Raw genomic sequence first — 27268 nt, 5'->3', positions numbered from 1 at the left:
GTAATTAACGAATTTGTGTACCTAATTTTGAGTAAACCCTAATCTTAGGTACATTAGACCCTTGTGTGTGTGTGTGTGTGTGTCAATTCCCTTAAATGCCATCTAACAATATATTTTATTGTGAATCTATTGATATTGATTTGATATCATAAATGATCATATTTTGTCTGAAACAATGGTCAAACTTAGATGTCACTGAGTTTTACCTAAATTTGTAGGCCTTATTTATTAGAACAAAGTGAGTAATTAATTACCATCTCACTTGCAGATCCAGGTACCATCAGGAACAAGATGTGTGCACGTGTACCTAGAGGATCCAATATGATACTACTGTAAGAGATAAACTGATCTTATAAGAAAACTCAAACAAATACAATACAACGATGCAATGTAAACCTAGTTGCACAAATTTTATATGAGCATGACATAATAATACTCTTTGCATGCCTTATGAAGGTGTGACTATGGAGGGGCCTTATGTATCTTTACTACTATAGACGAGTCTAAATTAAATATAGTTTGTATAGATATAGCACATTACATGTTGTAAACATAATTGTGTTCATAGTGTATATTTTCTTCAGGATGATAAACTTTAATAGATGCATTTTCTATAAACAGAAAGCATTGCATTCTAAGAACATCTCTAACCACAAAACTGGAATAAAGTTAGCTGGCATGAAATTTAAGACGGGCAGATATAGAAAGACACTAAGAAGGATGCAATGTACCTTTGATACGTGTGTTGAGTTTCAGTGGAATTGGAATACTGTCAAGGAGTATTATCTATGTGAAATGAAACTAAAATCATTTGTGACAAAGATTTTTGTATTTGCATCGCTTACCAAATAATACACAAAACTTGCATTGCCGATTAATATTCATAGCTACTTGCATGTGTCAACGAAGACCATGGCGGTGGCGAGCTTGAGTAGAATCGGGATCCTTGTTTCTGCACTTGTTTAAAAAAAAACTTTCATTACACATTTTAACATCACGTTGATGGATAAACAGTTAATCACCCACCGCCTTGCATATATCAAAGAACTTGCTGAAGTTGGTAAGCACTTGGAACAAATAGCAGGCTTGCATACCTTACTACTTGGAGAAGCATATCCTTAACTGCGGGAAATGTCACTCGTGTTTGGAACACTCCAGGTTGTTAGTGCTGTGCGGAATTGAGGACCCAGACATCATGAAGCCAAAATTCTGAACAAGCACAACGCATACATATGATCAGATAACTAACCATCAGGAAGCGAGAACAAATTCTGAACAAGGAACAGGTCCTGCTGCACCTCGAGTGGCAGTACTCATCGTCCATCTTCTCCAGCACCGCCTGGATTGTTATAGCGTCATCCGCCAAAGCCAACGAGCCGTTCACCTTCCCTGCCTCGGCAAGCTGCATGGCCATGAAGATGAGGTATCCCTCTGGGAGTCCGGCTGCAGCCACTACCGCCTGTCCGTGGCGCAATACAACTTGGTAGGCCATGTTAAGATGAAAGCATAAAAATAATTAGCTGCCATGGTTCATTTCTACCGTTTCATTAAATAAAGTCTTGATGTCATAAAACTGCACTTATATAAGTCCGTCACAACATAAGGGAAGGGAAATTGTCCTGAAATAACTGTAAAAAAAAGTAACTGTAAGGCAGGCAAACATGTAACTTTTAGTCAGATCACGTCTAATTATCTACTTTTTAGCAAGAAAAGGAAATGAACACAATATACATGGAGAGAAAACAACACAAATTATGGAGTACCAAACTATTTCTTTAAAAAACAAAGCTTCTACAACTCAGAGGTAGTAGAGGCATCATCTCATCAGATATTGGGTCGTCAGGGTTTTTCTGAGGTTATGTGCTACGATGATCACTGAATCCTTCCATGAGGCTCCAATGACCTGACTTGCATCCATGGATGTGGATGGCTGAGCAGCGACCAGATCGAAGGGAACCTTGGTGTAGGAAAAGAGAAAAATACAGTGGCCAGTGTCGATGGTAGTGGTACCATGTCATATTAGTGGCGCTGGCGAATGTAACCGTAGTGCTAGAGCATAAAGCAGAGCTGGGCAGCAGCATAGGTAATTAGAATGGCGGCAACATCGCATACCTGTCCATCGCTGACAACGCATACAGTGCAGCCTCACGTCCATAGTCATCCCATAAAAGCTCCTTATTCCCTAAGAAGGAACAACTTTTGCAGCACTTCATCATGAGTAATCTTCATATGGTATGTGGAACATGAACTCAAGAATTAAAAGAGATCGGACATAGACATCTAAGAAGAGTTTTGACTCCAGCATTTCATCAAACATATGACTGACCAAATCTAGGAGCGTTTAGCAGCAATACACATGCACAGGTTCCCATAATGTCAACTTGTCAAGGAGCCGCCTGAGATCGTTGCTGGACGCGCTGGCATCGTCCAACACTCCAACTTGGCACCCACTGGAGACGATGTTCGCGTGAATTTCCCGTAGCCTGCACCGTCCGCCTCAAGGTATACTCCCCAGCCGCTCCCTCGGCCGGTGGCGTCGACGGCCCTCAGCTCGTCGGCATCAACAACGAAGCACTGGAATTTCCGGAGCTCCGATGGGGAGGCGACCTGCTCGACTCGGAGAATGAGAGAAGATCAGGAAAGGGCCGAATCAGGAGGCGTTGGGGGCTCGGCCGCAGGAAGAAAAATCGCTCGCCGGACATTGTTGGGTGGCGGCGTGATGGAAACGAAGCTCTGTTTCTCTTCGTTCGGTCGGGGATGCGGGCGAAATCCAGGGCGTGGACCGTGGAGGCACGCAAGGAGTTACCTGTTGAATATGCGATTTGCGGAGAGTCTAACAAACGGCAAAAAGAAAAACTACGGGCGAGCGACGAAGCGAAAGAACGGACCGCGACGAAGCGAAAGGACGGACCGTGGTATCGATTGACGACGGAACACTCTCCTCTTTTTTAAGTAGTAGAGAAAAGGGTAAAGGGTATCCTAATGATGGACCACTTGCATCACTAATTAGGAACAACTCCTTGAAAACATGCATTGCTCCTTGTTTTCCAACCAGACCACAGTTAGCCAGCTAAACCTAACATTATAACCACCTTATCTCTGCCAGAGTATTTGGGGATCCAGTTTTTGCATAAATTAAGCATCGATCCAGGCATTACATCCAGCTACATCCCACATATATTTGGCAAAAGAGCAGGAAAATAATAAATGATATAGATTCTCTTTGTCACCAGAAAACTCACAAAGCTCAGAACACTTCCACCCTTTCTTAAATCAGGTTCTCAATAGTAAGAACTCTGATTCTTCACTAGTAACCAAATAAAATCCTTGATTTTAAGAGGTAGGCACTACTCTCCAAATCATTTTATACGGGAGAGAAATCACCAGACTTAACCAGAATCCATCTAACCTTGTCAGCCTCTTCAGTCAAGATAATCTGACTACACATATCTAGGAGCTTATCTCACATTAATGAAGCTTCAGTCCTAAGACATCTACTACTGCAATTAAAATCTTGAGCAAAAACTCTAACCACCATAACATTTTGGCAGAATATCAAATCCTACAGAAGTGGGAATCTTTGACACATGGGCTTGTCACCTAGCGAAGTGTCCTCCCAAAATCTTGTTTTTGTTAGTGTCCCCAACTATACATTGGCAGAAGCATTTCCAAAACAGCAAACCTCACATTTCGAGAAATTAATTTTCAGCCCAGGTAGATGTTCAAAGATATAAAACAGTGTATATCAATGGTCTACTACACCCACCAGTAGTAGTTAACACCCGGATCTTCAACATAAAACATCAACACCCATTCCATGTTAAGAACTGCTGGCATGCCTACTATCTACACCCATTTACAACTCGAAAAACACTAGCCGTGATGCTAACGAGGAGACACTGTCCCAGAAAGGATGCCGCTATAGGCTTGCCCGCTACTGGAGGCCTGTAATGAGTTGAAGAGTTCCCTGGTGGTCGCTGCCTGGGAGTCCGGTGCAGAATTAGCCAATGTGACCGAGGAGCCTGTAATTGTGGAGTTCACGGAGAAAAGATCCTCTTCCGGCAACACACTCCGGATGCCATCGAGCTCCCTAACGATCTCGGCCATATAAGGCCTCGCATGGGTCTCGTCCTGGCAGCACTTCAAGGCCAGCAAGAGGAACCTCGTGGCGCATTCTGGAGGGCACGAGGACATTCGGCTGTCGAGGATTCCAGCAATGTCTCCGGAACTGTAAGCTGACTTTACCTACAGCAAGAAACACATTATGTAGGTCACTGGTAAAATCCTACTGAATTACTGATACTCTTACTGAATGGTCAAAGAAGTTTCAAAAGCTCAAAAATAATACTGCGTACGCTACTTGTTATCTGAAAACACTTAAGTAAACCGTACATTAGGTACAGTACAGGGATGGTAATCTCTGTACCTCTCTAACGATGTTTTTTCCGAACTGGATTGGTTTCATCCCGGTCAACAGTTCAAGAAGCACAACACCAAGGCTATAAACATCACTTTTTTGGGTTAATTTATGAGTTAGGATGTACTCTGGATCGAGATACCCCTGCCAAAAGGAAACAGGATAGATATTGTCAACAAAGCTTCCATGCAAGTTAAATATAAGTAAGGCTCAACTATTTTCTGCAAAAAGTGTTCGATTACTAGGTGTGATGAGACATACTGGAGTGCCCCTAACAATGGTAGAGATATGGGCTGACAATGTTCCTTCAACATCTGGGACCGGAGCAAGCTTTGAAAGACCAAAGTCAGCCACCTTCGCTACAAACTTGGAGTCCAGTAGAATGTTGGTGGTCTTAACATCACGGTGGAATATAGGAGGATCTGCCTCAGTGTGTAGATAGAGGATTCCCTTCGCAGCGCCCAGTGCAATATGTAGCCTCTGACCAAAGTTTAGAGGTCTTTTAGAAATTACTGAAAAAGGTGTTACATTAGATTAGGTGCTTGACATCCAACACAAGTTTAAGAATTGTCCATTAAGAATTTTCAGTTATCAAATAAAAGCACATAATATGCCAACATGCAATACTTCTAAACAGACTAAATAATTCTAGAAAAAAAAATACTAATGTGAAAGACATGGCTATATCAGGTGATAAGAAACTAGAAAAACTTAAACGTGTGAAGAACTTGCCGCTTACTCACCAGAAAGATGATCACGTAGGGTGCCATTTGGCATGAATTCATACACCAACATCTGCACAACACAATTCTGTATGAGCAGCAAATCCTGCAGTCTGCACATATTTTTCTGAGGTGACTGGAGAACTAACATAATTAAGCATCTTTAGTACGAAATTCCCAATATATTTTTCTGATTCTTACATAATGTGTAAAGGGTTGTGGAGTAATTTCAGCAATATATATGTATTTGATTCGAAAACTGAGATACACACCTGTTCACACTGTTCATCACAATAGCCAATCAAGGATACCAAATTACGATGATGCAATCTTGATAGCAGTTCTATTTCTGTGCAAAATTCCTTTGAACCTTGCAGAGAATCTTCATGTGCTCGTTTGATTGCAACGACTGTTCCATCAGCTAGTTTTCCTTTATATACTTTTCCATAACCTCCCTGACCAACTTCAGCTGAATCATCAAAAGCATTGCTTGCTCTAGCCATTTCTTCAAATGTGAAGCATCTCACACCATCAACCTTGACAGAAAACCTCGATAGTACTGCAAAATAATCTACTTCTTCAGACATTGTGGTTTGAATTTAATGTCTACTGCAATACTTTAAGTTTCTTCGCTATATTGTTGAAATATATTAGATGTTGTAGCTTCTATTAAAAGAAAGATGTTCCTAAATAACACTAGTTGCCAGATAACACAGCAAGGGATTTTTAATTAGTCAGACAGCAAGTTTTTGCATGTAGCACATGAAAAGCTATGTTAGTTTAACAAATATAATGACTTACATGACCGCCTCGAAACTGTTCGATGTATCGAGCGTTTTCTCATTATAAAAACTGTAGAAGCTACAGACACTGCAATAGCAGCAGTAACTGTTCCTACCAAAATCCCTGCTAGTGCACCCTTACTTAAACCTGATGATATCACAGTTGGAAATTCTGCAAAAGGAAAAGAGGCAAACCAGTAAGCTAGTGAATTATAAAATTATATGGAGTATTTTGTACAGCAGCATTTTCTATGGAGCACGTAGTGGTAAATTTTAAACAAAGATTTTTTTTATGAATTACTTGTTAAATTGGTATGCCTTTTGAAAAATTCTCGGTGTTTTTTTCATTCAGTGGATCCACATGAACCCTAAGAAATGGATCCCAAATTTAACGATCTCCCTTTCTTGCCATCCTGAGCCCATCATGAGGGAGCCCTCTTTGAGGTATTCTAGGGTTTGAATAAGAGACAATACTACCTCAGGGATGTCTAATTCTAATAGCACATGAAACCATTAAAAAAACTGTTAATATCTTATCGCTTGCTTTGGCAAAATAAATTTTATAATAGGTTCATTTGTGAATAGTATCCTTTGCTGCAAAGTAAATTTAACATACCGTCTGCATAGGTGAAATTGAGAAGCTCGTACGGACCAAAAACATCTGGTAGAGTTATCTCCCATCCAGCAAGTAATTGCCTGAGCCGCATAACCTCTGACATAGTGAATAAATTAGTATTATTTGGGAATAACTTCAGATTCATATTCAGCCTTGGACCAGCCTCCCATATGTAATCCTCAATGTATAGCTGGTAAATACTCAGGCCTAATTGAGAGGTTGAGTTGAACTCAAAACATTCTTTGTGGGGGCGGAATTCTGAGAACCCCGGACTCTTCAGTCGAAATCCAACTCCGACAGGCACAGCACAGATGCAAGGTATTGGGGACGATGGATTGTATTCATAATTTTTATCCGTCGAGCAAGCAACACAGTCTATACTAACTTGTGGCCCAGAAGGTACTTTGTTTACAGATGTGGGTTGACAAAGTCTGGCTGCTCGAGCTGCATTGGAAGCATCACATACAGGGTTTCCAAAAAGCCTGCAGAGTAATGATGGCAATGATTATCTGTCACACCAGAAAAAGAAATAATTTGCTTTGAAAGCTCCTGTGGTCATAATCATATGTGTGCGCATAGATCTGTATTGACCTTAACTTATATAGGTCTACAGTACAAGCTGTAACTTGACAACGGATGCTACTAATCACCAAACTATGCAGCTGAACCTGGGCTATGTATATGTGTGTGCAGAAAGTAGAAACTGATAATGAAGTACATACAGAAGAACAACAGCTTTTGGAGGCTCAAATTCATCTGGAATAGTGTCAAGGGAGTTGTTTTGAAAGTCACTGCATTATCAAGGAAAAATACATTACACATGCATATCTCAAACAGATTTTTTTTTTTCGAGAAAACGCAAAGGACTCTTTGCGTTTCATTTCATTGAAAAGGTAGGGGGAAACAAGTTTACAAGCCTCCTAGGAGGTGGGTTACAGATGATAGCCAAAAGAAAGCCTAGTGTACATCCCAGGTTGTTGGCAGAACGGCGCCAAGCCCGGTGGCGCCCGCCTGTGCCCAGAGTTTAGCCTCGCACTGGATGTCACGCACAAGGTCAGCGACCGAAGGCCGCCCTCGCTCGAACACGCAGTTGTTCCTGTGCTTCCAAACCATCCAAGGCACCAGCAGCGCAACAGATCCCAGGCCCTTACGCATCGGCTTCGGAGTTAAACGCTTAGTAGTGTCCAGCCACGCGAAGATTGATGTGTCCGCGTCCTCCGGAGGCCGGCATGGGATACGCAGCCAGGCCAAGGCCTCATGCCATATCTGCTTGGTGAATGAACACTCGATGAGCAGGTGGCGCATGGTCTCCGGTTCCTGGTCACATAGCAGGCATCTGGCATGGTGTTGCAGGCCTCTGTTCGCCAAACGATCCGCTGTCCAGCAGCGGTTTTGGTAGGCAAGCCAATGGAAAAATTTGACCCGGGGAGGCGCCCATGCTTTCCAAGTGTGTTTCCAGGCAGGGCATGGTATGGATCCCTGGAACGTGGCGAGGTAGGCGGAGCGGGCCGTGTAGGTGCCGCTAGGCGTCCACTTCCAGACGAGCTGGTCTTGGGCCTCTGAGAGCACAACGGCGTCAACCATGCGCCAGAGCGTGAGGTACTGGCCGATCTCATGGAGGCCGACGACTCCGTGTATGTCGCGTGCCCAGTTGTGTTCGAGCATGCCGTTTGCCACCGTCCTTCCTTTTCTTCTTCGCTTAGGGACACACGCATAGAGCTGTGGCGCGATCTCGCTAATGGAGTGACCGTCAAGCCATCTGTCCTCCCAGAACAGGGCATTGAGCCCGTTCCCCACAGTCATGGTGGTGGAGGCGAAGAACAGGGAGCGCTCGGCTGAAGTGAACTGCAGGTCGAGACCGTGCCATGCGCGCCGGTTGTCCGTGCGGCTGAGCCATAGCCAGCGCAAGCGTAGCGCCAGGCTCGTGCGTTCCAGGTCGTGCACGCCGAGGCCGCCAAGGCTGAGCGGCCGCGCCACGCGCTGCCAGTTTACATGGCAGTGTCCGCCGTTGGCCGCCGCACGTCCTGCCCATAAGAAGCCCCTCTGGATCTTCGTGATCAGCTTGATGGTTCGCTTGTCAGGCGCAATGACCAGAAGCTGGTGGATGGGGATCGCTCCAAGCACCGATTTGACCATGACGAGGCGTCCCGCTCGATCCATGAGCCCTGCTTTCCATGTTGGCAGCTTGGCCGCGACCCTGTCGACGACTGGCTGCAGCTGGGCTGCGGTGGGCTTTCTTACGGTAAGCGGTATTCCCAGGTAGGTGATGGGCAAGTCGACAAGCGGGCAGCCTAAGCCGGCAGTGGCGGCGATCACCTCCTCCGGCGCACATCGAATGAGGGTGGCCGTGCTCTTGGCGTAGTTAACGCAGAGGCCGGAAGCCCTCCCAAACAATTCGAGCATCTCTTTGACGGCCCTAACTTCCTCTGCATTGGCGTGGCAGAATAGGATGACATCGTCGGCGTAGAGAGAGATCGTCGGTATCACGCGGCAGGGGTGGAGTTCCCGCAGCACCCCGACCTGAATCGCGTGCCGGAATAGGCGTCCAAGCGTGTCAACGGCGAGGACGAACAGCTACGGCGAGAGGGGGTCGCCTTGGCGCAGTCCACGCCGGTGCCATATGGGTGGGCCAGGGTCGCCATTGATCAGCACACGCGTGCTTGCCGTGGATAGCAGGATGGAGAGCCAGTCGAGGAAACGGCTCCCAAAGCCATAGCGCCGTAGGGCTTCGAACAGGAACGGCCAGGCAATGGAATCGAACGCACGTGCGAGGTCGAGCTTGACGAGGATGCGTGGCGCGCCCAGCTGGTGTAGCAGTCTCGCGGATTGTCGGACCAGCACGAAATTGTCGTGTAGGCTCCGTCCGCCGATGAACGCATTCTGCGTCGGGCTGACCATGGCGTCAAGCTTCGGTGCGAGCCTCAAAGATAAGACCTTGGCGAAGAGTTTGGCCATGAGGTGGATCAGGCTGATTGGCCGGAACTCGCGTAGGCTGGCCGCCTCGGCATGTTTGGGTAACAGCGTGAGGAACGCCTGGTTGAGCTTGGCGAATCCGCGCCCCCGAAGCTGATGCAACTGCCGGAACATGTCGCCCACGTCGCCCTTGATTAGCGGCCAGCACGCGCGCAAGAACTCAGCAGTAAAGCCGTCGGGGCCGGGCGCTTTTCTCGCCGGAAGGCGTCGCACAGCCTGCCAGATCTCGTCATCGCTGAAGGGGGCGTCCAGGTCGTGCAGATCATGGTCCTGCCCCATCAGGTGCTCGAAATTGAGTGTGCGATCCCTGGGCACCTCCGTTCCGAGCAAGGCGTCGTAGTGGTGGAACGCGGCTTGAGCGATGTCTGCATGCTCGGTGAGGACGCGTCCATCGTCGGTGAGGCTCCTGATTCTATTCTTTTGGCGGCGGTAGGAGCATTGGCGGTGGAAGAAGGAGGTATTGGCATCGCCGTCTTTGAGGGATGCAATGCGTGCCCTTTGCCGTGCCATGGTTCGTTCAAGCGAGGCCAAACCAAGGTAGGTCCGTTTGATCTCTTTGCGCAGCCAATCCTCGTGTGTGGTCAAGAGCCTCCCTTCTTGCGCTTTATCGAAACGCAGCAGCAGCTCGCGAGAGATGGCGAGCTTATGTCGAATGTTGCCCACCGAGAGCGCGCTCCAGCTTGTCAACTTCCGCGCCGTTGCCTGCAACTTCAGAAATAGGCGCCGGAAGGGATCGGCCTGCTCAATGGAGTGCCAGGCTTCAGCGACCGTGTCCTGGAACCCCGGCATCCGCACCCAGAAGTCTTCGAAGTGGAAGCGCCTGTGGGCTAGGGGCAGGGGGGAGCAATCCAGAAGCAGCGGGCTATGATCCGAGACAACCGAAGCAATGCAGCGGAGGTGGCAGTGGCAGTGGTGCTCTTCCCAGTCAGCAGTGCAAAGGACGCGGTCGAGGAGGACGAGGGTGGGAGGGGACTGCTCGTTGGACCACGTATAGCGGCGTCCATTGAGGTACACCTCCTTAAGCGCGAGGTCGTTGATGACTCGTCGAAAGCGGCCCATCATGCGGCGGTCCAGGTTGGAATTGTTCTTATCTTCGTCCCGATAAATCAGGTTGAAGTCGCCACAGATCATCCATGGGCCGTCGCAGTTGGCGCGAATGTCGCGCAGCTGTTGCAAGAAGGCGATCTTGTCAGCGTCCTCTTGCGGGCCGTAAACGACCGTGATCCACCATGGGTTGGTACTCGCCGGGGTGGACACTTTGGCGGTGATCGTATTGACCGTAAATTCTGGCTCGGTGATGGTGACCTCCCTGCTCCGCCAAGCTAGGAGGATGCCACCTCGTGTGCCATCGGCCGGCAAGTACACATAGTCGTCAAAGTCAGAACCAAGGGTTTCGAGGACAATGGACGAGTAAACCAACTCAAGCTTTGTTTCCTGGAAGCAAACGATCGAAGCATCGGTGGTGGCAATGAGCGAGCGATTATTAGAAAGTACATTTGCAACGAGTATCGTACAGAACAAGGCTTCCGTTTCCCAAATAAGTGAGGTTACTCCAGATTGCCAATGGAACAGCGCCATCGATGTTGTTCGCTTCAATTGACCTCTAAAACGACATCTTCATATGCAAAAGGCTAGAGATGAAAGCCAACAAAAAACTATGGCAAGAAGAAAAGCAAATTAAGGTTCGGGCACAAGGATAGCTGATTTCCATATAGTCCTCTGACATGCCAATTCTATGTCGTAAAACAACATCTTCATATATAGTTCGAACAAAATAAATAGTGAAATACTGCTGGCCGACATAGTTGTATTTGTAAAGTAAGATCAGTTTTTTTTAGAGAATGTTCAACAGCTTTGCTCATCTTTTCACTTTTCATTAAGCAGAAAAGAAGTTAATTTACAAGAAAATCACGAACGGTTTTGTTCGCACGAAAAGGAAAGAAGACCGCACAAACCTAACAAAAAGCACACACTAGGATGAATTTTCACGAACCTCCATCTTCACCCACTAGTTGTTTTGCTTAATGAACTTCATAAGTTAGAGTTCAGCAGGGAAAGCATTGATTATGGAAACTGCCAGTAGTACCCAAGGTGCGTGTTTTTTGGTGGCGAGTTCTTCGAGGAATTCTTCCTGACTATAGGACTCTGTCACGGCGACATACAATGGATAACAGCACTTGTGCTCTGTGTAAGGCAGAATCTGAAAGTGTGATGCATGCCTTGATTGAATGCAGTCATGCAAAGTTGTTTTGGGAAGCAGCAAAGGAAATTCTGTTAGTTAAACTGCCGAAGCTACACCCATTGACATGGGCAAGAGATATCCTCTGTGAGTATTTTTTCAACCAACATGAGAGAGCTATTATAACTTCAGTCATGTACATCAAGAAATAATCTGACTCATGGTGAATCTGGTTTTAATCCAGCAAGAACTATGGAGATGGTGAAAGAGACCTTGCAGACCCTTGAGTTACCAAGGGAGAAGGGTACTCCTAAACCTGCTAGGCCGGACTGTAAGTGGCAGAGACCACCTGATGGAGTTGTTAAAATTAATTCTGATGGTGCAATTAATGTCAACGATGTTCTGGCAGCTACTGGTGCTGTTGCACGAGAAGGGGTGGTTTTCCGTGGTGCTACGGGTAAAACTTACCGAGGTTTGTCTGATCCATGTGGAGTCCCTGGCACTTAGAGATGCTGTTTTGTATGCTCGAGGAAGAGGGTCCAGCAGTGTCGTTTTTGAAGTTGACTCTGAAGATTTGGTTCGACTTTGGCAAAATAGAGCTAATGATCGTTCAGTGATCAAGCAGGTTTTAGATGAGATTAGTGAGCTGAGTTTGTTGTTTACAAATTTTAGCTTAAGTCATGCTCGTCGCGAGGCTAACCAGACGGCTCATTCTTGTGCGAAATATACAAGTTTACAAGATGGGTCGTTTTCCTGGGATGCTGAGCCACCTGCTTTTCTAGTTCACAGCCTTCAGGCTGATTGTAACTTGGTGTGACTCTGGTAGCTGCAAGTTTCTGACACACTCTTTTCCTTACCAGGGTACCTAAGGGGGCTGGAAGGTTTTTAATGAGGCGGCTTGCTAGCTTTTAATATATATTATCTTTCAAAAAAAAGGGAAAGCATTGATTTGATAATTTTCCACACTTTACTTTTCAATTTGATCATTTGTCACACTATATGTCACTCACATGTGGTCGGCAATGTGGCAAATGATCAAAAATCCCAAATCTTGAATGGCGTGATAGGTTAGCTAGCACTACAGAAAATCAGTTATCAGAGATTGGAGAAGTGCTTTGTAAGGTAACATTACTTACAAGAACTGAATATTAGGCAGCCCAGAGAAGTTTGCGGGAATGGTTCCATTAAGAAAGTTATGCGATAAATCACTGCAAGAATTTAGAAGTTAGTTCTCTTATTTATAGAAGTATATAAGGTTATCTAGAGCAACATACATTGTAGTGATATTTGATGCGAGCCTATTAGTTGGTATAGATCCTGTCAGTTGGTTCCAGCTAAGATCCCTGAAATTTCATGCCATAATTAGCAAAGAGATGCCCAATATTCTCCTGGGCATCGTTAACTGAATGGACGATCTTACTGAAAGAAAAGTATTTACAAAACATATTTGGGACAAAAAAATCGTTCCAAAAGTGCTGCTATGAACTAACAAAAAAGGAAAATATCTGAAGGATGCAAAAAATGTAAGAATGAAAAAAAAATTGCAGAATTTAATTTGATCTGGACTTACAAATATCCAAGTCCAGGTAAGCCACTTAGATCAGGAATACCTCCTTGCAAACTGCAATTCCTAAGACTCCTGGCAACATAAAAAACGATTATGAACTTGTACACATCTTGATTTTGAGTTTCTATTTTAAAACACATCTTGATTTGAGTTTGCGTATGATGGGGAGTGGACATTGAATGAACTGTCTCCACTGAGGGCCTTATTAATTAAGACAAATTGTATTGAGCTAATGTGAGAATTTTAGTCCCGCGGGGCGAACATATCAGGAGCCGTCGGATTTTATAACGTACAGTGGATGGAAATTGTCAAAACAAAAACTGTCAGGTGGCGAAGTTGATGGGCGGAAATGGCCTGAAAGTGCTATTCTGTGAAGATAGATGTGTCAATGGCCGGTCCGTCGGAGAAATTGCGCCACTCTAAATTGCATACCCAAGAGGCGTCGCAAGATCAGGACGATGGCTGACTGTCTGCAGGGCACCAGCTGGGCAAAAGACATTCAGGGAGTTCTAGGCATTCATGAAACTAGCCAATATTTGCAGCTATGGCACACAATCCAGGGCGCTACCCTCATCGACTCACCAGACAATATCCAATGGAAAGGCAGGCATCTACTCTGCAAGCTTATGCTTCCTAGAATCCTAGCCACCTTCCACGGATCGACGAGATTCGACACCTGGAAGCTGATCTGAAAGATATGGGCCCCGGCCAAGGGTCAAGTTCTTCCATTGGCTGGCCACCAAGACAGATGATGGACTACCGAGCGCCTGGCACGCCAAGTTCTCCCACATCACGCTCGATGCCTTCTCTGCAACCAAGAACCCGAGACAATGCGGTGCTACTGGAATGCCCCTTTGCCCAACAAACATGACATGAAATCCTGGCTTGGCTAAGGATGACAACTAGATCACCAAATCAGGAAAATTCGCTTATGGACTAGTGGCATAGGACAAAGCAGGACACGCCCAAGCAGCTATGCAAAGAGCTAGCCTCCTCCACCCTCCTCACCCCATGGATGATCTAGAAGCACCGAAATGAGTGCATTTTTAAGGCGCCCAACCATCGGTTCCTTCCCTGGTTGCAAAGATCAAGGAAGAGGTCGGACTACGGGCTAGAGCTGGCGCCCAGGGGTTTCGAGTAATGATACCATCCACTTGGGAGTTGGGGTGTGCACTGATTTGTATTCTCTCATTATGTAATCTGCCTCTTAGGAGGATGTAAACAGAACCCTATCTTTTCAATGAAATGAAACTCGAAAAAAAGATATTACAGTGTATGACACTATGATATGAGTATCTGCATCTTACTAAAATCCGAAATGAAGGAAAGGACAACAAGGAGGAAATGGGTTGTACTCACATCTTTATAAGCGTTTTTATGTTGTTGTATGCAGAAGGGATGGAACTTCCACTGAAGTTATTATTATCAGCCTGACTAGAGGTAAAAAGAAACAGATATAAGAAATGAATGTTGTTAGCTAAAGTCGTATCGAATTTATCAGAAATAAGAAAGAAACATTGTGTGAGAGAAAAATATTTTCTATCTATTAACAATAGAAAGGTGAAACCAATTCGGAAATACATTTGTACACCCAAGCATGGGTGTGGGTGTTGTCCCAGCCATCCGATTGTTGGAGATTCGGATAAGATGACAGGTGAGAGAAATCCTTTTAAACCTTTTCCTCCATTTTTACAAGTCGGGTGGGCCCAACAGTACAGGCGGAAAGCCACCCGACACGGAGCGATAGAGCCTACAGCCTAGCTCTTCCTCTCTCTCACCCGATACACACCCCGTCCCTCACCTCTGTTCATGTCCTGCATCCTCTCCTCCCCTCCCCTCCTTTTCCCCGGCGGTTGCGGTGGCGGATGCAGCGACGACTGCGGCGTGGGCGGATGCGGCGACGGCTGCGGCGGGATTCCCGGGGTACTGTCCTTCCTCCTGAAAATCACGTTTCGCCTCCGTCCCTCCCTAGCCTATCATCCCAATTCAGAGAGCTCCAAGGCTAAATCGAGAAAGCTCTGGCGTTCACTAAACGGCCAAGGCAGCAGCGGTCAAGTTGTGCATATGGAGGAAGCTCCCGTTCATGTCCATCGCTGCCCGCCCGCGACTCCCCAACACGCCAGCCTCGTGGCGACTTCTCCCACCGCCGGTACGAATCGGGCTCCTCCCACCGCCGCATGCTGCCCAAATAGCGGCGAGCTATAATCAATTTCTAACGGTGTTTCACTGTCGTCCTGCTCGAGGCCGGCGTCCAAGAAGTTAATCTACATTGACCTGGGCCTGATGCGCGCGTCGGCGGAGGCGCTGGGCAAGTGCTTGTTTAGGCTGTTGTACATGTCAAGATGTGGAGCAGCGTCCGAGTGCCAGAGAGCCGGAGTTCCGCCGCAATCGTCGCCTTGCAGCATGAGCTGGTGTCGCTCCCCCGTGTCTCCTACTACTACTCCGGCAAGGACCAGAAGCTCCTCGCTGCACGGCGGTTGTTGCAGTTGGCATCATTAATTCTAGCACTGCATATCATGTAGTAGTAGTTGTTCCGAACTTATCTTTGACCGTCGCTGCGTCGGCATCAGGATGAATACTGGGTGGTGCCTGCATCTGTTTTGTTCTTGTTTTTTACTACTCTGTTTGCCTTGCCACTAAAATGTGTTCATGTTTCGTCTCAACTAGTTGATGATTTCCTAGATAATATTTAGGTTCTTGGTTGCATACTTGTGTTATCGAATCTGTCGATACAGTTCTTGGAGGATAATTCAACCAAATTCAACTGAAAATAGCCAGGCCAGACCACACACACACACTCTTTCTCAACATGAACGGACTGAATTTTGTTTCGCCATTACAAATTATGGTTCTTTGGTTCATCACCACTTTATCCACAAATAACAAAAGATGATATTCTAAATGTTTCGAATATCCACGGTTTGCTGATATGTTATGTGCTTCTCTTTATGCATTGCAACTGTAAATAAAACAAAACAACAAGAATCTGGAACATATCAAAATAACCTTTGAGAGAACCATTGAGAGAGAGAGAGGATGGCGCTGCCTCCCTTGCCTACCTCCTTCTACTCCATCGCGAACCGCCGCCACCTACAGGAGTTCTCGCAGGTGTGTGTTGGGCCTGATGGTGTTTCTCCACAGCTGTAAGACGGCATCGTAGAGAGAGCTCTCAAGCGAGGCACCCAAGGCGGAGCAGCGGTGGCGACCTAAGGCGGAGCTTGGAGAAGAGGCAACGAACAGCCATCCGTGTCTGCAAAAGCAACAACGTCTGCCGATGGGAACTTGGTCGAGCTCGCCTGTCCGGAGCTGAGTTGCTTAGAGCTCCTCGCCCTTGACGTCATGTCATCGATAGACAGCAAAAACACCGCAACAACAAGAAGTTGGGCTGCACAGCCATGTCACGCATGTGCACGGTGCTGGCCGCAGCGACCTCCGGCCGCGACAAGCTGGACCATCACGCCGAGGGACACCATGTGACGTCCATGCGACGTCCACCTCGCCGTAGGTGTAGGACAGCTGCACAGGCCACCGGGCGTAGCCGCAAGGGCCACTTTGTCGGCGTAGGCCTAGGCTCCCGCCAGCACGAACTCCGGCAACCAGGGCAGCACTCTGTTTTGGATAGGGGCAAGCAACACTAGCTCCGGCAGGTCGAGCAGCATGAGCGCGTCGCCTGTGTCCACCGCCAATGCGGGCAGCCCGTGCTCCCTCGCCGCCTTCGCCTTGGACGGCGGCATTTTTCTAACGCCCTGCTCCTTCCTGCCTGCCGCGCCAGAGGCGGAGTGCTTGAGAAACTCCCGCGGCAGCAGCAGCGCGATGAGGCCGAGCTCCTGCACGAGCTGCCAGGGCTTGTAGGAGGCGGACGCGACAAGGAGCAGCGTGAAGGCCACGGGCCACTTCGAGCTGGAGCACGCAGTCAGGTCTTGTTCGCCGTCGCTTTCATCGGCCGCGACAAGATGGAACGCACAGCGGGAGACAGAGCAGCCGCGTCGGCCAGAAGTAGGCGGCGCGAAGCACAGAGTGCGCGAGACGGAGCAGGCGAGCCGGCGGAGCAGGCCGTCAGCAAGAAGTAGGTGGAATCGCGTCGGAAGAAGTCAAGCCAGCCATTGCCTGCACGCAGCACAGATCACAGGCAGTACATAAACAAACACAAGGTCGGGCAGAGACAACATATTTGGATTCCAGCGACGGCGTATTCTACCTTCAAGTCAGCGGCACGGTGTAGATGACTCTAGCAAGGCCTCCCGGCGGCGCGTTGGAGATGACTGGTGGTACTTCGGCAAAGCAGCACGATGGAGCAATCACCATGCCCGTGAAAGATGGCCGGCGGGGGGAATCTAGAATCTCTGCCGGCGGAGAGAGGCAGAAATGGGGAGCCAGAGGACCCATACTTGTTTTTCTGGATAGAGTCAGCGTCATAGAACAGGGCCTAGGCTAGCTCATGCCCCGCGTCGGGCGGACAAAAGCCACACCAAAAGGAGCAGTGATGTGACGGCAAAAATGTGGGAGGTGGAGAGAAAATGTCACAGTGACTTGTTAATGCACGAATCTCCATGTTGCAATGAGTGGTACATGATACACCCACACCCATGCGTGGGTGTACAAAATCCACACTCGAAACCAATTAGATTAAAGTGACATTTAATACATCAGTAAAGTTATATCATGGAGTATACTTCTGAAATCTGCAGGTGCAGCATTACTTAATCCTCTTAGATCAAAACCAAAGTAATCATCACACAAGCAGCATCAGATAACCCATTCTGATATAAAGTAGCTTTTATGTCAAATAACTAATTGCGTGCACAAAATGTACTTACAGTATTTTCAAACTACGCGTCTCCGCTAATTTTGGAGGAAGAGGCCCAGATAAATCATTGTTATCCAAAAGACTGCAAAATTTACGGTATGCGATGATTTTAATCACAATCCATGATGCAGAATGCATAACAGGAAAAAAAACTCGTAACTCAGAATAAAAGCAAAGGTTCACTTACAGATGAAGGAGCCCAGGCATTTTGGACAACTCAGATGGAATTTTCCCACTTAATGAATTGTTGTTCATGTGACTGAAGATAAACACAGAGTCAAGAACATGACGAAGCTTAAATAAGAAGAAGCATAGGATGGAATCGAGAAGATGATGATCTTGATACTTACAGATGTTCCATGCTCATTAAGTTAGTAAACGATTTGGGTATGGGTCCAGATAATTTTGTTTTGGTCGATTTGTAATCTCTTTAAGTTTTCGAGGTAGCCAATCTCATCTGGTATGGAACCAGATAAATGATTACCATTCAAATTTCTGCAAAATATGAGGTGTTAACGGTGAATATTATTATGAATGTTTACTTGTATTCAGAGAAACTGTACTCATGTTCTATGAAAAGTTGAAGAAAAATACTACACAGTAACACGTAAAAATGTTTGCACAAAAAAATGACAATCAAGGTGAAGCTAGTTCATGAAAAATTTAGGTGAAGCTCACAGGAATGCAATGAAATGGATTTTCATGTATCTTAAAAACTTTTTGACCATGTTTATTCTTTGGAAGCAGTGATCTTGTACTCTAGTCTCTAGGGCTATACAGATGTATACTATTCTGGTGATGTTGATTCCATGAAATACACTTCTGGATACCTTGTTACTTAAGCAGGGGGAAGAAGGGGGGGGGGGGGGGGGGTATCATGACAATCAACCTTGCACAAATATGTTTCGCTGCCAGCACATAATTTGAGTACATAGCTGCAGTTGATGCTTGCAAGTGTTGTGGATGAAGAACTGCTTCCAAGAGCTAGGCGTGAAGCAATAAAAAAAACTTTTTTTTTGTGATAGTGAAAGTGCTATTCACCTTTCCAAGAATCTAAGAGTTCACTCTCGAACCAAGCACATTGATGCGTGGTAGCATGGATTCAGAAAGTTGTGAATTCCAGGTTGCTATAACTTGAGAAGATTCATAACGACAGAACTATTCATATAAGATGACCAAGATATTATCAAGTGAGAAGCTACAAACATGTTGCAAGGTAGTGGGGCATGGTGGTGCCCCCCTCATGAGTCGGATCAGGATGTTTGTTAGGATATCCTCCTCATGTGGTATGTCAGGAGATGACCAAATGAAGCCTTTTTGGCAGCCCAAGTAGCTGCAAGATCCCACCGTTCACTATGGTTATTGTTAGAAATAAGCAACTTGTATTCCATGGGTGCCAAAGGCCACAATATATAGTACATGCACACGTGTGAAATATGCATGAGACCCCCTAACTACTAAGAAAAATACAATATACAAATATCTCTCCAACACCCTCCAATCCGCCAACTGCAACTCTGAAGGCACATACTGGAGCGAGAAGCACTCGCACGAACAAAAGAAGCATCAACACCAATATGCTTGGTAAAATCATGCTTCATAGTGTCATGTGAGTGAGTGTCGTAACGGGGACACCAAAATTTGCAAGTAACCACCGTAAATAAGTCACCTCAGCAGTTAAAAGAGCCATAGCCATGAACTCAGCTTTTGCACTCAAACGAGAAACCGAGTTTGCTTCATCATCTCCCAGGCAATAAGAGAACCACCAAGAAAAACACAATAGGTAGAAAGGGACCGGCGATCCGAAGGATCACTCGCCCACATAGCATCGGAGTAGAACTGGAGTTGTAACGAGATGGAACGAGGAAAGAAGAGACTAAGAGAGATTGTTCCACGAAAATAGCGTAGAACACGAAGGTGACTATAGTGGACTGAAGTGGGAGCAGAAACAATCTGACTCAGAATATGGACAAGATAAGAAATATATGGGCGAGTAACAGCTAGATAGATGAGACTCTCGACAAGATGTCAGTAACGAATCGAATCAGAAGGAGGATCACCATTCGAGGAACGTAGTGAAATATTGAGCTCCATGGGAGTCTCAATGGTACGTTCATCAGTAAGAGCGGCACGATCAAGAAGATCCTGAATATACCATTCTTGGGATATAAAGAAACCATCAGAGGTCGACGAAACCTCAATCTTAAGAAGTAGCGAAGCAGACCAAGATCCGACATAAAAAACTGCTCACTGAGGCGTGTCTTGACAAAGGCAATATACTCAGGGTCGTCACTAGTGATGATCATGCCATCAACATAAAGAAAAAGAAGAGTGCGACCACGAGGAGAACAATGAACAAACAACACAGGATCATGTGCACTGGTAGAGAAACCAGCAGCCGTGACCACAAAAGCAAAGTGCTCAAACCATCCACGCGCGCTTGCTTAAGGCCATAGAGAGAGCGATGAAGACGACAAACCATGCCATCGGTGATAGAATATCCAGGTGGTGGTTTCATATATACATCCTCACGCAACTCACCATTAAGAAAGGCATTCTTAACATCAAGCTGAGATACAGACCAATGGCGAACAGATGCCACCGCAAGAAGAGTCCGAACAGTGGTCATGTGAGCTACAGGAGCAAAATTCTCATCATAGTCACGACCATGCTCCTGCTAAAAACCTCGAGCAACGAGTCGAGCTTTATAACACTCAAGAGTACCATCAGAGCGGGTCTTAATCTTATAGACCGACTTACAGGTGATAGGACGAACACAGGGAGGAGGAGAAACAAGCTCCCACGTACCAATGCGCTCAAGCGCAACAATCTCCTTGGCCTTAGCAAACTGTCATTTAGGATGAGCAACAGCCTCACAATAAGTAGTCGGCTCCGGGACAGCCGATACACCATGGCTAGCAGGATTATAGAAATCAGGAGAAGGACGGGGTCGAGTACGACGAGAATAAGTCGGTGGAGATGGTGCATCAGAAGTAGAGGGTGCGTTAGATGAATCGGTCACAACACATGGACGATGAGTATAGTGAAAAGGAAAAGTAGGATGAGAAGGAGCAACAGGAGGAGATCCTAGTGAGGAGGGTGAAGACGAAGGAGGTGTCGGAGGAGACAGGGGAGAAGAAGGCATCGAAGACACCGCAGGTGACGACACAAGGGAATGAGAAGATACATGAGGGACCAGGGGAGGAGAACCAGGTAAAACAAGAAAAGAGAGATCCTCCACAATAGAGGACGAGGAGGTCGAACGCGGATAGAAAGGAAGAGACTCATCAATAGCCACATCCCGAGAAATGCGCATCCAGCAAGCCACCGGGTCCCAACAGCGATAGCCCTTATGCTCATCACTATATCCAAGAAAACACACTCAACAAACTGAGCTGATAGTTTGGTGCGTTCACGAGGAGCAAGGAGAACGTAGCAAACGCAACCAAACAAACGAAGCACTGAATAGTCAGGAGAGCGATCATAGAGTCGCTCGAGAGGAATGCCACCCTGAAGGGGGCGGCAGAAGGCTAGATGTTAATGAGATAGGCCGAGGTAGAGATAGCCTAAGCCCAGAAATGAGGCGAAGAGAGGAAGCGATCATCGTCGCACGAGCAGCCTCAAGAAGATGATGTCATTGCTGAAAAGAGCTAGTGGATGCGGCAACAGGGGCCGAGAGACTGGAGGTGGTGGCAGTGGAAGGAAGACGAAGTCAGTCAAGCTCCCAGAGGCCATCATGGCGTCGGGGGCTAGCACCTAGTAGAGTGCTCGTGGAACGATCCTGCACAGAACAGGAATCAAAGCCGAGAGTGACCCTACAACGAGAATCGACAATTTGACTACTATTGAAGAGCAAGGAATATGGGCAACAAAAGGAACATGAATCACGGAACTGCTAATAGTGCCTCGACTAGTAACGGGGATGGTAGAACCATCAAAAGTAACAACGAAGATAGGAGACTCGATATGTCGAACAAAGCTCAAAATGGAAGAATCATAAGTCATATGAAAAGATGCTCCAGTATCAAGAATCCAAGAGGATGTACCTGAATGAGAAGAAGGTGTTCTATCAGTGCCAGTCAGTCGCAAAACCTACAGAACATGTCGGTGAATAATCTCAAGCATCAAGTACACATTGGAGTTGCGCCATCTCATGCACAGTCAGAGATGCAACTGAAGAGGTCATAGCAGAAGCATCGGCCAATGAAGACGGATCGCCAACACTCGAGGAAGCCAGATGGAGAGTCGACGTAGAGCGGTCACAAGCGCGGGCCCAAGCCACACGAGGAGTCGATGAAGAACGACTACAACAACGTGCAAAAGCCGCGAGAGTCGACGTAGAGCGGCGAGTCGATAGAGACATGGCCAACGTAGAGCGGCCAAAACAACATGCAAAAGTCGCGAGAGTCTACGTAGAGCAGCGAATCGACATAGACGAAGTCGTCATACAATGGTCACAGCCACGCAAGGGAACTGTGAGAGATGTCGATGTAGAGCAGTCACCTCCGTGCGCGAAAACCGACAAAGAAACCGGACGAGCACCAAGTACCGGATGGGAAACTGGACTGGTCAACAGCGACCAGATCGGAGAACAAGAAGAGATGTGCATCGTCGGCTTTCAGGGATTGCAACCAGGAGACGGTGGACAGGGACGGGAGCAAGGGACCCGGGCGTACGACCGGGACATCGGCGGCCGAGATGGGCGGCCGGGAAGGTTGGACGGGACGGTGGTGGCGAACGGTCGGAACGACGACGGACGGCCGGGACGGGAAGCGGCCGAAGTTGGTGTAGCAAGACCCCGGTGATGGGAGAGAGAGACAACGTCCAACAGATGGTCAGCGTGAGTTGCGCACGCGGATTTTTTTTGGACCTATACTAATCGACCCTGATACCATGTTAGAAATAGAAAACTTGTATTCCACGGAGGCCAAATGACACAATATATAGTACATGCACATGTGTGAAATATCCAGGAAAACCCCCTAACTACTAGGAAAAATACAATATACAAATATCTCTCTAATAGTTATCAGCCAAGGGAATTTTGGACTTTGCACAGGAGGGGAGGGGGGTTAGCCATCCAGTTACCACTAGATGGAGTGACAATAATCACAAGTTAGAGCATCTCCAGTCGGAAGCCCCAAAGCATCCCCCAAAGGGCTTTGGGACGCTTGGCCCAATACAATGTCCAGCGCCCGAGCCCATCCCCACTACACAAGGGTCGTTGCGGGGGTGCCAGACACAACGCGCAGAGGCATGGTGAGTGGTGGGCATGTCGCATCAATGAAGCAGAGGTACGGACACGTGGGTTTAAATTTGGCACCTACCTCTGGTCAAGCATCGTTAATGGACGCACAACTTTCATAGTTTCCGCGGGCGGCGCAAGGATGCGTCTCATCGCGCATGGCCGCATGGCCATGCGCTCCCCCAAATGCATGTTCGCCTGCCTCCTCCTTATAAATGGCATCCTCATCCTCTCGCGGCTCTCTCCCTTGTTGTGCCCTCAAATCCCTCGCCCACCTCCAGATCCAGCATGTCTAGAAGTTGCCGCAACGTCCTCACCATGAATGACTTCGGCGTGGTAGCCTCACCGTCGCTGAGGCGAGGGCGCTATACAAGGCCGTCAACGGAGTCGGTATCCCTCTGGTGTCCACGCCTGGGACCGAGCGGTGGTTCCACAAAATCCGGTACCAACGTCGCCGCCTTCAGCCAGAGGAGCGGGATGATCCCACCTGGGCAGCAACCGATAACGACGCCTCGTGGGTTGATTTCTTCAAGGCACGCCGGAACAAAGATTTGCACTAGCTCGATGGCCTCATCGGGCCGCATACGCTATGGAACAAGGATGGCTGCCATCTTTTCTGGGGCGTGCCAGGCCGCACTCTCCCCGCCGTCATCGATGGGATCAATCGCGGTGCGCCCAAACTAGATATGTCTCCATCACGCCATCGTCGCCACGACATCCAACGTGGTGGCTTTCAGGGGGGATTATGTGGTGACCCTGCATACCACTGCATGTTGTAGTATGCCAGTCGTTGATATAACATTCGCGAAGTACCATTCCGCAAATATTACATCCCTCAGAGTAGTACAACAGAACATAGCAAGGTCCATAACTCATTCACATATTATTACAATCATCATACACAAGTCGTCTCGGAGCTCCTCTTGGGTCCTAAGAGGATAACTCCTGGGTTCGAGGCGAACCCAACTTAACTTACAATACCATTGTCTCATTAAACTAAACATTTATTTAATCGAGCAGCTCTGTAGTAAGAGTTTGTGCTGCTCGGCTACTACTACTCCTCAGAGATCTCTAGGCTTGTTCTCCTCCGGAAGCCTCCCCGGATCCGTAGACGATGATGTAGTCTACGCCTTCCACTCCTCCTGAGAGGTCTGGTTCCTCGTAGCCGATGATCTCGGCTCCATCATTGCTGTCGTAGTCTTCCTCCAGACGGTTCAGACAATCTAAGCATGGGGTTTAAGAGTGGTATGAGTACGGGCGTACTCAACAAGTTCATTATAGATAAGAGGTGTTTTATGCACTAGCTACGATACTAGACCAGAAAGTCTAATACCAATGCAAGTTTTGATAAACATTTCTTCAAGAGATTGCTTTTATTTCAAAGAGCTATGTCCGTCAGCCTTCACCGGTTTACTAGAACTTCATGGAGCTCCTTTCCGGCCGCGTTCGCAGTTCCTCAATCCCGGAACAGGGAGTGACAGGTCACAGTTCTTTACACTCTGCAGAGGTGTGTTGCTTTACCCATAAGAGATCTTAACCTTGGTGCCAACCGGGCAGCTTTCCCGTCCACACTTCCTTTGGTGTGAGGCCCGGTATAAGGTCTAGCCAATCATGTTCCTCCGCTACCTCGAACACCCACCCTTTGTTGCATGCGCCGACCACGGGTCCACGTCGGTCCCATTATTCCCGTAATTTCAGGGTGGACCCCGACCACGACAACAGTGCTGGGCTCTACCATACACTCCTACGCCGGTGGCTGCAACCCATCATAGACCGCATTACCGTGGGGAATTAGAATGGGATCCCCACCCTCCGGTTGTTCCGCAAGACACAACTGCTACGGCAAGCAATGCTTTACCGTGGGGAATTAGAATGGGCTCCCCACCCTCCGGTTGTTCCGCCAGACACAAGCGCTACGGTAGCGCATCCGTTGATGAACGAGAGGTGGAAACACTTTTGACTATTCCGTCCCACTCCAGATCTTATGGTTAACACGGGTATTACGGCACAAGAATCACTGGCGACATTTGTTGTTTAATCCTAGATGGATATAAACCCTTGCAATGGAACCTCCACCATATCAACACAATCCATGGTTCCATTGCCCACCACATAGTCATATTCATAGTTATGAAAATAGTGTTTTTGTTTTTCATGCAATAGTGATAAATATAGTACTTTGCAAGTAATTTGGTAAAAATACTCAAATGACATGAGCAAGCGATGAACTTGCCTGAACACTGCAAAGTTCTGCAGTTGGAAGGTATGGACTGACCCTTGTCCTCTTGTTCTGAAAAATAGCATCATTGTCCGATAAGGGCAATGGTTAAAGAAGCAATTATGCATGATTCCATTTTTAGGGTTTGTTCCCCCCTTCCGATATCGTTATTATTTCATGTAAGAGGTTAATACTAAGAATAATTTGGGGATACATGATTTAAAGTAAAATCCAACCTTGAAATGTTGTCAAGGTGTTTTTGAAGTCCTAAGTCATTAATGGACTTATTTTTATTATTGAAAATTTGATGTGTGATTTAGATGATTATTTAAATCCTCAAATGAAGACTTATTTTTAATTGTCTTCAAAAACTCTCTTTTGTATTTTATTATGATAGATAATTTTATGCTGATCTGTTTTCATATTTTTAATTATTTGTTTAGAGCTTTTATCAATTTTCTATTGAATTTCCAATTTCCTGGTTTTTAATGGAATTTGGAAAAGTCTGTTTTGCCCCTGGGCCCACCTGTCAGTGGAGCCCAGTGGTTTGGCTAGACCAGCTCGGGTCCAACCGACCCGAGCGGTCGGTCGCTCACTCCCTCGCCACGCGCCGCTCGTCCTAACCCTAATCCCCTCCGCTCTCACTGGCGACCTGCGTCGCCCGCACCGTCGCCGGTCGATTCCGGCGGACTCCGGCCGCCATGGCCTACGCCATGGGGCGCAATCGACGCGCCTCTCGATGGCGGTCATCTTCATCCGCGTCGATCTGGAGCGGGCGCTGCTCCAGCTCGTCTTCGTTCTCCCTCGCGGCGGCTAGGGTTACGGGATCCGCTCGATCCCGTCGTTCCTGGCGCTCCTGGTGCTTGGACTCCGCCCTGGCTTCGCCGCCGTGGTGCGGTTGGTGCCGTGGTGTCGCCATGGCCCGGCTTGGCCTGGCGCCGCCGTGCTCCGGCGCGTGCCGCCGTAGCCGCCATGGCCGTGTTCCTCCGTTACTCGTAAGTGTACACCGCCTCCCTTCTGCTCTACTGCTTGATCTTTCTCTCTCCCCTTCCTTCTAGACTAGCTCTGGCCATTCTTGTTGTTCCTTGTGCCCGTGCTGCTCTGCCTACCTGCGCCATGGCTCCTAGCTGGCTCTACAACTATGCATATGCTACTTACTGTGCTGTGATTACCATGCTTCTGTGTTTCCTAGCTGTTTCTGTTCATTTTCATCTCTGGCTGTGGCCCTCCTGTGATTGCTCATGAGCATCCAGTGATGCTCATGGCCTACTGGCATGCTCCTATTCTTTTTACTGTCACTAGGGCATACTGTGTGTGCTTAATCCTGTCCCTGGCTTGATTGTGGTGGTTAATTCTTGCATATTAGCAAGTGCCAGTGCCTCTGGGCTAGTTCATTGAGTTCAGATTCATGATTATGCTCCATTGAGCTGTACTGTTTGCTTAGCAGTGTGATTCAGTGATGAATTGTCATGTGCTTTTCTTGTATATTGTGATCCTTTGGTTCATCAAGCCTTTGATGTGCTTCTGGATACAATTATAAAGCCTGATGCCCTTATCTGTGATGCAATTGTTCAGTTATTTAATTATCTGTTCATGTGTTAATTGCTTAGAAAGAGTTCTAGCATGCAGTAGCATGCTCTATCAAGCTTCTGGTGTTCATATGATCACCAGTTGCTTGTAACAGCTGCCCTTTGGTGTCTGTGCCTCACTGTTGCTCTCTTGTGTATCACACAGGCCTGGCC

At 47.3% G+C, this 27268-nt stretch overlaps 1 pseudogene; it reads right to left on the bottom strand.

The window, feature by feature from the left end:
- Positions 1 to 3698: 3698 nt before the first annotated feature.
- Positions 3699 to 27268, bottom strand: part of LOC127344808 (probable LRR receptor-like serine/threonine-protein kinase At1g06840) — a 33308-nt pseudogene continuing 9738 nt past the window's right edge.

This window comes from Lolium perenne, chromosome 3 (genome assembly GCF_019359855.2).
Source record: "Lolium perenne isolate Kyuss_39 chromosome 3, Kyuss_2.0, whole genome shotgun sequence".
NCBI lineage: Eukaryota > Viridiplantae > Streptophyta > Magnoliopsida > Poales > Poaceae > Lolium > Lolium perenne.
The sequence above is the reverse complement of the archived record's forward strand: the minus strand, read 5'-3'. Positions and strand labels throughout refer to the sequence as shown.